This window comes from Oncorhynchus nerka, linkage group LG10 (assembly GCF_034236695.1).
Source record: "Oncorhynchus nerka isolate Pitt River linkage group LG10, Oner_Uvic_2.0, whole genome shotgun sequence".
NCBI classification, from domain to species: Eukaryota; Metazoa; Chordata; class Actinopteri; order Salmoniformes; family Salmonidae; genus Oncorhynchus; species Oncorhynchus nerka.
Window position 1 is genome coordinate 28849997 of NC_088405.1, and position 12042 is coordinate 28862038.

The window sequence follows — 12042 nt, forward strand, 5'->3', positions numbered from 1 at the left end:
TCTCTCCAGAGATGTTCAATCAGGTTCAAGTTCGGGCTCTGGCTGGGCCACTCAAAGGCATACAGAGACTTGTCCCGAAGCAACTCCTGCGTTGTTTTGGCTGTGTGCTTAGGGTTGTTGTCCTGTTGGAAGGTGAACCTTCACCCCAGTCTGAAGTCCTGAGAGCTCTAGAGCAGGTTTTCATCAAGGATCTCTCTAACCTTTGCTATGTTTATCTTTCCCTCGACCCTGACAGGTCTCCCAGTCCCTGCCACTGAAAAACATCCCCACAGCATGATGCTGCCACCACCATGCTTCACAGCAGGGATGGTGCCAATCTTAGTTTCATCAGACCAGAGAATCCTGTTAATCATGGTCTGAGAGTCTTTTTGCAAACACCAAGCTGCCTGTCATTTGCTTTTTACTGAGGAGTGGATTCCATCTGTCCACTCCACCATAAATGCCTGATTGGAGGAGTGCTGCAGAGATGGGTCTCCATCTGGAAGGTTCTCCAAATCTCCAAAGAAGAACTCTGGAGCTCTGTCAGAGTGACCATAGGGTTGTCGGTCACCACCCTGACCAAGGTCCTTCTCAACTGATTGCTCAGTTTGGCCAGGCAGCTAGCTAGGAAGAGCCTTGTTGGGTTCAAACGTCTTCCATTTAAGAATGATGGACGCCACTGTGTTCTTGGGGAACTTCAATGCTGCAGACATTTTTTGGTACCCTTCCCCAGATCTGTGCCTCAACACAATCGTGTCTCGGAGCTCTACGGAAAATTCCTTCGACCTCATGGCTTCGTTTCTTCCCAGACACGCTCTTTGAAATGTGGGATATATAAACAGCACCTGATGTCACAGGAAGGCCAAAAATATCATCAAGGACAACAACCATCTGAGCCACTGCCTGTTGTGAAAAACTGAGTTTAAATGTATTTGGGATGGTGTTCTTTGGCTTGCAAGCATCCCCCTTTTTCCTCCAAACATAACAACGGTCATTATTGCCAAACAGTTCTATTTTTTGTTTCATCAGACCAAGGGACATTTTTACAAACAGTACGATCTTTGTCCCCATGTGCAGTTGCAAACCGTAGTCTGGCTTTTTATGGCGGTTTTGGAGCAGTGGCGTCTTCCTTGCTGAGCGGCCTTTCAGGTTATGTCGATATAGGACTCGTTTACTGTGGATATAGATACTTGTGTACCTTTTTCGTCCAGCATCTTCACAAGGTCTTTTGCTGTTGTTCTGGGATTGATTTGTACTTTTCACACCAAAGTACGTTCATCTCTAGGATACAGAAAGTGTCTCCTTCCTGAGCGGTATGACAGCTGCGTGGTCCCATGGTGTTTATACTTGCGTACTATTGTTTGTACAGATGAACCTGGTACCTTCAGGCGTTTAGAAATTGCTCCCAAGGATGAACCAGACTTGTGGAGGTCTACAATTTTGGCTGATCTCTTGATTTTCCCATGATGTCAAGCAAAGAGGCACTGAGTGTGAAGGTAGGCCTTGAACTACATCCACAGGTACACTTACAATTGACTCAAATGATGTCAATTAGCCAATCAGAAGCTTCTAAAGCCATGACATCATTTTCTGGAATTTCCAAAGCTGTTTAAAGTCACACTCAACTTAGTGTATGAAAACTTCTGACCCACTGGAATTGTGATACAGTGAATTATAAGTGAAATAATCTCTCTGTAACCAATTGTTTGAAAATGACTTGTGTCAAACACAAAGTAGATGTCCTAACTGACTTGCCAATACTATAGTTTGTTAACAGGAAATTTGTGGAGTGGTTGAAAAATGAGTTTTAATGAATCCAACCTAAGTGTATGTAAACTTCTGACTTCAACTGTATATACTGTATTCTATACTATCTATTGCATTTTAGCCTATGCAGTCTGTCATTGCTCATCCATATATTTATATATTCTTATTCCATTCCTTTAATTAGATTAGTGTGTATTAGGTATTTGCTGTGAAATTGTTTCATATTACTTGTTAGATATTGCTGCACTGTCGGAACTAGAAGCACAAGCATTTTGCTACACTCGCAATAACATCTGCTAACCATGTGTATGTGACCAATAAATGTGATTTGATTTGTGTTGCCTTTCCAAATCAAGTCCAATCAATTGAATTTACCACAGGTGGATGCCAATCAAGTTGTAGAAAGCCTAAGGATGATCAATGGAAACAGATGCATCAAAGTTCAATTTCGAGTCTCTTAACAAAGGATCTGTGCATACATTTAGAAAAATCTGTATTCATTTTGTCATTATGGGGTATTATGTGTAGATGGATGAGGACAAAAATAATGTAATTCATTTTAGAATAAGGCGTTAACGTAACAAATTCTGGGAAAAAGCCAAAGGGTCTGAATACTTTCCGAATGCACTGTACATTTCTACTGACTCTACACACACCAGTGGTGACCTGTCATTCAGGGCAGGTGGGGCAGAGGCTGTTTTTAGCCCCGCCTGTTTAGCTAAAAAAATAATATATATATTATATATATTTATTTAAATACAGTAACAGTCAAAAGTTTAGACACACCTACTCATTCCAGGGTTTTTCTTCATTTTTACTATTTTCTACATTGTAGAATAATAGTGAAGACAACAAAACTATGAAATAACACATATGAAAATAACACACTATGAAATAACACATATTAAGTAGTAACCAAAAAAGTTTTAAACAAACCAAAATATATTTTATATTTGAGATTCTTCAAAGTAGCCTTTGCCTTGATGACAGCTTTGCACATCCTTGGCATTCTCTCAACCAGCGTCAATTAACAGGTGTGACTTGTTAAAAGTTAATTTGTTGAATTTTTTTCCTTCTTAATGCATTTGTGTTGTGACAAGGTAGGTGGTACACAGAGAATAGCCCTATTTGGTGAAAGACCACCTCCATATTATGGCAAGAACAGCTCAAATAAGCAAAGAGAATTGCCAGTCCATCATTACTTTCAGGATCGGTGTCCCGTCCACGGGAGTCTTGAGCTAACGTAGGCTAATGCGATTAGCATGAGGTTGTAAGTAACATGAACATTTCCCAGGACATACTATCGACATATCTTAATTGGCAGAAAGCTTAAATTATTGTTAATATAACTGCACAGTCCAATTTACAACAGCTATTACAGTGAAATAATACCATGCTATTGTTTGAGGAGAGTGCACAGTTTTGAACATGAAAAGTTATTAATAAACAAATTAGGCACATTTGGGCAGTCTTGATACAACATTTTGAACAGAAATGCAATGGTTCATTGGATCAGTCTAAAACGTTGCACATACACTGCTGCCATCTAGTGGCCAAAATCCAAATAGGAACTGGGCTGGAATATTACATCATGGCCTTTCTCGTGCATTTCAAAGCTGATGGTACAAAGAAATTACAAAAAAAACGGTTGTTTTTTTCTTTGTATTATCTTTTACCAGATCGAATGTGCTATATTCTCCTACATTCCTTTCACATTTCCACAGACTTCAAAGTGTTTCCTTTCAAGTGGTATTAAGAATATGCATATCCTTGCTTCAGGGCCTGAGCTACAGGCAGTTAGATTTGGGTATGCAATTTTAGATGAAAATGTTAAAAAAAAAATGTTTTAAAAGGACAGATGACATGAAGGTCAGCCAATCCAGAAAATGTCAAGAACTTTCAAAGTTTCTTCAAATGCAGTTACAAAACCATCAAGCGCTATGATGAAACTGGCTCTCATGAGGACCGCCACAGGAAAGGAACACCCAGAGTTACCTCTGCTGCAGAGGATACTTTCATTAGAGTTACCAGCCTCAGAAGTTGCAGCCCAAATACATGCTTCATAGAATTCAAGTAACAGACACATCTCAACATCAACTATTCAGAGGAGACTGCATGAATCAGGCCTTCATGATCTAATTGATGCAAAGAAACCACTACTAAAAGACACCAATAAGAAACATGAGCAATGGACAATAGACCGGTGGAAATTTGTCCTTTGTTCTGATGAGTCCAAATTTGAGATTTTAGTTACACCCGCTGTGTCTTTGTGAGACGTGGAGTAGTAGATCAACGGATGATCTCCGCATGTGTGGTTCCCACCTCTGCATTGAGGAGGAGGCGTGATGGTGTGGGGGCTTTTGCTGGTGACAGTGTCTGTGATTTTTTTAGAATTCAAGACACACGTAACCAGCATGGCTACCATGGCATTCGACATCTATATGCCATCCCATCTGGTTTTGACCTTGTGGGACTATCATTTGTTTTTCAACAGGACAATGACACAATACATATCCAGGCTTTGTAAGGGATTTTTGACCAAGAAGGAGAGTGATGCATCAGATGACCTGGCCTCCACAATTTTTATTTTACCTTTATTTAACTAGGCAAGTCAGTTAAGAACAAATTCTTATTTTCAATGACAGCCTAGGTTAACTGCCTGTTCAGGGGCAGAACGACAGATTTGTACCTTGTCAGCTCGGGGATTTGAACTTGCAACCTTCACGGTTACTAGTCCAACGCTCTAACCACTAGACTACCCTGCCGCCCCACAATCACCGGACCTCGAACCAATTGAGGTGGTTTGGGTTGAGTTGGACAGCAGAGTGAAGGAAAAGCAGCCAACAGTAGCTCAGCATATGTGGGAAATCCTTCAAGACCGTTGGAAAAGCATTCCAGGTGAAGCTGGTTGAGAGAATGCCAAGATCATGCAAAGTTGTCATCAAGGCAAAGGGTGGCAAATTTGAGGAATATAAAATATATTTAGATTTGTTTAACACTTTTTTGGTTAGTACATCATTCCATGTGTGTTATTTTATAGTTTTGATGTCTTCACTATTATGTCTTCACTACAATGTAGAAAATTGTAAAAATAAAGAAAAAGCCTGGAATTAGTAGGTGTGTCCAAACTTTTGACTTGAAGTTTTATCTAATGTAATATATATATTTTTTTTAAATGTTCATGTTATTTTAGCACTAATACGTGACACATATCAGTTTGCAAACAATTAAACTTCTTCGGGATCACTGTTCCTTCCACGGGACAGTTGAGCTAACGTAGGCTAATGCGATTAGCATGAGGTTGTAAGTAACAAGAAAATTTCCCAGGACATATCTGATATTGGTAGAAAGCTTAAATTCTTGTTAATCTAACTGCACTGTCCAATTTACAGTAGCTATTACAGTGAAAGAATACCATGCTAGTTAGTCAGAAATCGCAAATTCAACAATGAGTGGTTTGGAAGGAATCAGTGGCTAACTGCAAGCGTTGCAAATGAATCACTATTTTGCTTCCCCTGCCTGCTATTCGGTGGAGAGGGTGTGTAGTCCAAGTCTGGGTTAAAGGGTCTCTTTCCTTAAAAGCTTAAAATTATTAACATTCACAAGCAACACCATGAACCAGAAAAGGTTGAATACATTGGCCATGCTGTCAATCCATCATGACTTCTGCAACGTTAAAAACACCTGGAAACCGACAACTGATCTCAGACTAGGAAAATACGTTTTTTTAACGGTCATCCAACTCGGAATTCCAAGTTAGGAACTCTGACCTCCTCTAGTGCACCGACCTGAAGATCACTGACGTCATGATTCAATCTAGTTAATTTCCGAGTTCCCGATTGTCTTGAAAGCCCCGTAAATTCAGAGAATGCCAGTTACATGACTAAATTTACCCAAAAGAAGGACTTCCGCACCACCTTCCTGTTCAAGTGAGCACAGCACAATGGTGAGTCCAAAAATATATTGTATGCTGCTACATGAATTATGTACTATGCCAGGGAGATATGTATACTGTAGCAGAGAAAGTAATACTAAGTGTATGTTGTGTAGTAATCTATTAGTAGCCCATGTGCCTCACCCTAATAATTTGGTCACATTCCCCCCCCCCATAACTTAGCCTGCTGTTTGACTTGGTGGTGCAAATGTAGCCTATAGCCTGTTTTTAGAGAAATGTCATTGTCGAATATTTTAAGAGCTTCCATTGTCTGCTCATATGCCCCCTTTATTTATCCTATGGTTCTGACTTGTTGTACAGGGAGAATACTATAATGCCCATGCTCTGAATTATGTCACTGTACATTTAAAAAGTGCTGAACAAATAGTTATATAGACTACGTCGTCTTAGCTTGCTCATTAATGTCTTAATCGAAATGACGGATTACCTCTTATCTGCTCATCGCTCCCTTATGCCATAGTTTGTACATCTCAATTGTCAGTAAAAACATTTGTTTAAGCAGGTCAGCCATATCAGCTATGTTTTTTAAAAAGGCACTAAATGAGACTGAATGAACTCTTTCGCTGCCAGACAAGGCTCTGCTGATAGCCAGCTGTAGCGGTGGTAAAGATAGCTCTTCGGTTGGGACAGCTTTATGTAGGCCCTAACAATTTGTGGGCACCGTTTGTCACCGTTATAGTGCAATTGATATATTGTTTAGTGTTGTGACTTTGCTGACATGCATAAAACTTTGCTGGCTTGCCCCACCAAGATTTAAATGCTAAAATCGCCACTGACACACATGCACACCCACTCACAAACAAGTTGCTGGTACTGTTTATCTTAAATCATGTTGCCTAGTTACGTTACCCCATACATATCTACCTCCATCACTCCAGTATCCCTGCACATTGTAAATATGGCATTGGAACTAACCCTGTATATAGTATGCTTACCTACTTATTAATTTCTTCATATTTCTTCTTATTTCTCTTTTTTTTTTGGTATTACATTATTATTGATTGTCATTGATTATTGCATTGTTGGTCTTTGAGTTTGCAAGTAAGGCATTTCACTGTACTTGTGCATGTGACATTAAAACTTTAAACTGAAACTTTAAACCTGATCTGTGCACATGGCTCCATGCACATCAGAGTGACACAGTTGTATCCAATTTTCGAAATAAATAAACAGTATCTAAATATTTATCAGAAAAAAAGACGAATGGAAGGTAGCTGCCAGGAATTGGGCTGCAGAAGGTGTGTGGCTGTTCAATCCTTGAGGTAAATCCACAGGCGAGAGAGAGAACGAGAAAGAGCGAGAGAGAGAGAAAGAGAAAGAGAGAGACCCGAACCATGCGCGTGAAGGCGCTATATAGCTCCTTGACTCAGTGGAGAAATGTGTGATTTTTGGATGCTTCGCATAAAACAAAAGCGCTGATCATTCGACTCGGGGGGACATGACGTCCTTAAAGCTACTGCTTATCGTGAAACAACGCCTGGTTTTGCCTGCAGCTACAGTTTACAGTAAAACATTAATAGTATATCACCCTTGCGTAATCCAATGTGAACGCTGATGCACTCAGTGTGATTTAAAACTTCACTTTCAAGAGATTAACGGAACGGTAGTCTACCCTGGGTAGAGTAGTTTAACCATGGTGACGCAATGTCAATGATGAAATATAGTACTAATAATTATTAACACGTTAAAATTGTTTATTACTGGCATCCCCCTATACTGAATGTATTATACACTGCATTTAGTCATTTTATTTGAAAGGACTAGACTAGATCATAGAACCACACACAACAAACACAATAGTTTATATAATCCTATATATTACAACGGCTGCAGGCTACAAACATTCCAATACATTTCAACGACCTCTACACATTATTCCCTTACTGAAGTTCAAATATTACGACGGTCATATCAAACGTAAAATAATTTCTTACCATGTTGTCTCCAAAAGCACCCAAATCCTATTCCGATTGTCACAGAAGCCAACTGACACTAGAACACATCCTCACACAAGCACATCAGCCCTCGACCGCCCCCTGTCTCTCGCCTACACTTAAAAGGGAAACTCGGTGGCCAGAAATAACAACTATTGTCCGAGTTAGTATATTTCTGTTGGCAAGCACGAATATCAAGCATCGAAACTCTGGTGCGCACAGCACATTTGAAATTCAGACGCTCTCTCTCCCTCGGCCTGAGCAAATGCTCATGACGTTAAGCAGTAATCGTATTACGCGGGGCAGTAAAGGTGAAGTCGGGTAAATCTGTATTTTCCCCCTGTCCACGTCGTCAGACAGAGCAGCTCTACCTGGCCAACTCCTACTACACAGAGGGGTAGGGAGGGACAGTAAAGACACACAGGACCATGCTAGTCTACACTTTAGTTTCTATAGGGTGTTGTACACTTGGATTAAGGGAGAAATTACCTTTGACAAGGTTATGTCACATACTCTATTTTCACCAAGTCTATTTTATAAATGATGAACACATTAAAATATGAATCCAATCAATAGGCTATAGCACAGGTGAAAATAATTGTCCCAACTGAAAATGGTTTCAGTGAAAATAAGTGAATGGTCATCAGTATCTCCACAGTAGGCAGAAGTGTTATCTCTCAATCAAGATTACCCTCAGCTAAGGGTAGCAGCAGTGTGAAGGTCATCTAAAGCATTTACAATCAGTTGGCAATCATTTTAGCCTTTACTGTACTCTGTCTGAATGGACTGGATGATGTTAGTGCTGAAACAATATTAACACTATAAACTTCTAATGATGATTCACCTAGCAGTCACCTTGCAACAATCACTGGTCTTTACCCCTATTGCTCTCAGCTCCAGTGGTGGAAAAATTACCCAATTGTTATTTTTTAATTATTTTTATTTCACCTTTATTTAACCGGGTAGGCAAGTTGAGAACAAGTTCTCATTTACAATTGCGACCTGGCCAAGATAAAGCAAAGCAGTTCGACACATACAACAACACAGAGTTACACATGGAGTAAAACTGTCACGACTCTCACCGAAGGTGGCTCCCCTGCCTGTTCCGTGGTAGTCATCGCCGGTCTACTACACGCCACCGATCCCTTTTTCATTTTATGTTAGTTTAGTCTTATTAGTTGCACCTGTTCCATTTGTGTTTCTTGATTTTTGGTCTATTTAAGCCTGTTAGGCCCGCTTAGGTTTGTGCAGGATTATTTGTGTTCTCTGTCGGTTGTGGATGTGTTTTCATTGTTCTCCAGATCGTTTGCCCTGTGTTTGGGCTGGTCAGTGTTTATGCACCCTGTATTTGGCGTGACCATTTTGTGCCGGAGAAATAAATCTACAAATCACTGAACCCTCTGCTCTCTGCGCCTGACTCCTACCCACCACTCCTAGTAACCCCTCTGCTCTCTGCGCCTGACTCCTACCCACCACTCCTAGTAACCCCTCTGCTCTCTGCGCCTGACTCCTACCCACCACTCCTAGTAACCCGTGACAGAATCCCGCACCTGTTTTATGGAGTCAGCAGGAGCAGCCGCACCTCCTCTCCCATCAATGGAGGAGAGGGTCCTTCATCATACAACCATTCTCCACCGGATTGGGTCGGCTATGGACCAGATGATGGAGAGGATGGACCGGTGGGAGAGGAGTGGCCTCCCTACCTCACCTCTAGCGCCTCTTCCACCAGCACCACCTACCCTTCCTTCAGCGTCCGGATCCGGTGCCCTGCGTCTGGCGCTCCCCAGGGAGTACGATGGGACGGCGGCTGGGTGCCAGGGGTTCCTACTACAGCTGGAGCTGTACCTGGCTACCGTTCGTCCGACTCCCTCGGGGGAGGAGAGCGTGAGCATCCTCGTCTCCTGTCTGACGGGTCGAGCCCTGGAGTGGGCCAACGCAGTGTGGAATGGCCCAGACTCCGCGAGGAGTCCCCTGCGGACGTTGGCCGCAGGGGACGGGGTGGAACGACAGGGCCTTGATGGACCACTCCTCGTTCACCCCAGGTGAGTCAGCACCAGACTCACCCAGAGCATCCTGTTCGCCATATGTTTTTTCTAATTTCTTTTTCTGGTTTTTCTCCCTCTCTACAGCATAAGGCACTAGTCGATTCAGGCACAGCTGGGAACTTTATGGATCGTGGGCTCGCGTTAAGGCTAGGGATTCCCCTGGTGTCGTTAGACCAACCTTTCCCCGTGCACGCCTTAGATAGCCGACCATTAGGGTCAGGGCTGGTCAGGGAGATCATGGTTCCACTGGACATGGTAACGCAGTGGAATCATAAGGAGCGGATTAGTCTCTTCCTTATTGATTCACCTGCGTTTCCTGTGGTGCTGGGAATTCCCTGGCTGGCTCATCACAATCCGGTGATTTTATGGAGACAGGGGGCTCTTCGAGGGTGGTCAGAGGAGTGTTAAGGCAGGTGCATAGGAGTTTCCATCGGTGCGACATCGGTGGAGAGTCCTGAGCAGGTTTCCACTGTGAGCATTCTCTCTGAATATGCCGATTTGGCTATCGCCTTCTGTAAGAAGAAGGCGACCCAATTACCACCCCATCGACGAGGGGACTGCGCAATAAACCTCCTGGAGAAGGCTGCACATCCAAGGATTCACGTGTACCCATTGTCCCAGGAGGAGACAGTGGCTATGGAGACATCCATCACTGAATCTCTGGGACAGGGGTACATTCGGCCCTCCATGTCACCCGTCTCCTCAAGCTTCTTTTTTGTGAAGAAGTAGGGATGTCTGCGTCCGTGCATTGATTATAGAGGTCTAAATTCCATCACAGTGGGGTTTAGTTACCCGCTACCTCTCATTGCCACGGCGGTGGAATCATTTCATGAGGCTCGTTTCTTCACAAAACTGGACCTTAAGAGTGCGTATAATCTGGTGCGTATCCGGGGGGAGATGAGTGGAAGACCGCATTTAGTACCACATCAGGCCATTATGAGTACCTCGTCATGCTATTCTGGACTCGAGACGCTGGGTGAGGGTCCTACAGTACCTCGTGGACTGGGAGGGGTACAGTCCGGAGGAGAGGTAGAAATAATGGGATGCAAAGGAGCAAAATAAATAAATAAAGAGGTGGGGTTTCAGTGTCTCCGGAGGGGATTGAGGTAGTTGTTTTGGGTTAAATTATAGATGGACTATGTACAGGTGCAGTAATCTGTGAGCTTCTCTGACAGCTGGTGCTTAAAGCTAGTGAGGGAGATAAGTGTTTCCAGTTTCAGAGATTTTTGTAGTTCGTTCCAATCATTGGCAGCAGTGAACTGGAAGGAGAGGCGGCCAAAGGAAGAATTGGTTTTGGGCGTGACCAGAGAGATATACCTGCTGGAACGCGTGCTACAGGTGGGTGCTGCTATGGTGACCAGCGAGCTGAGATAAGGGGGGACTTTACCTAGCAGGGTCTTGTAGATGACCTGGAGCCAGTGGGTTTGGCGACGAGTATGAAGCAAGGGCCAGCCAAGGACATACAGGTCGCAGTGGTGGGTAGTATATGGGGCTTTGGTGACAAAACAGATGGCACTGTGATAGACTGCATCCCATTTATTGAGTAGGGTTTTGGAGGCTATTTTGTAAATGGCATCGCCGAAGTCGAGGATCGGTAGGATGGTCAGTTTTACAAGGGTATGTTTGGCAGCATGAGTGAAGGATGCTTTGTTGCAAAATAGGAAGCCAATTCTAGATTTAACTTTGGATTGGAGATGTTTGATGTGAGTCTGGAAGGAGAGTTTACAGTCTAACCAGACACCTAGGTATTTGTAGTTGTCCACGTATTCTAAGTCAGAACCGTCCAGAGTCGGTATGTTGGACGGGCGGGCAGGTGCATCCCTAAGTAAAAGTAAAGGTACCTTAATACTTGAGTAAAAGTCTAAGTATTTGCTTTTAAATTTAAATATGTATCAAAAGTAAATGTAATTGCTAAAATATACTTAATTATCAAAACTAAAAATATAAATTGTTTTAAATTCCTTATATTAAGCAAATCAGACGTAACCATTTTGTAGTTGTATTTGTTTATTTACGGATAGCCAGGGGCACACTCCAACACTCAGCCATAATTTACAAACGAAGCATGTGTTTAGTGAGTCCACCAGATCAGAGGCAGTAGGGATGACCAGGGATGTTCTCTTGATACGAGTGTGAATTGGACCATTTTCCTGTCCTGCTAAGCATTCAACATTTACATTTACATTTAAGTCATTTAGCAGACGCTCTTATCCAGAGCGACTTACAAATTGGTGCATTCACCTTATGACATCCAGTGGAACAGCCACTTTACAATAGTGCATCTAAATCTTTTAAGGGGGGCTGAGAAGGATTACTTTATCCTATCCTAGGTATTCCTTAAAGAGTTGGGGTTTCAGGTGTC

General features: G+C 42.5%; 1 protein-coding gene across 1 annotated transcript in view; it reads right to left on the reverse strand.

Annotated features, from left to right (window-relative positions):
• LOC115135105 (protocadherin-15-like) overlaps positions 1-7899 on the reverse strand; it is a 265480-nt gene extending 257581 nt beyond the window's left edge. Inside the window, 1 exon segment of the mRNA XM_029669390.2 lies at positions 7636-7899. The gene's annotated coding sequence lies outside the window, so the exon portion shown is untranslated.
• Positions 7900-12042: the final 4143 nt, after the last annotated feature.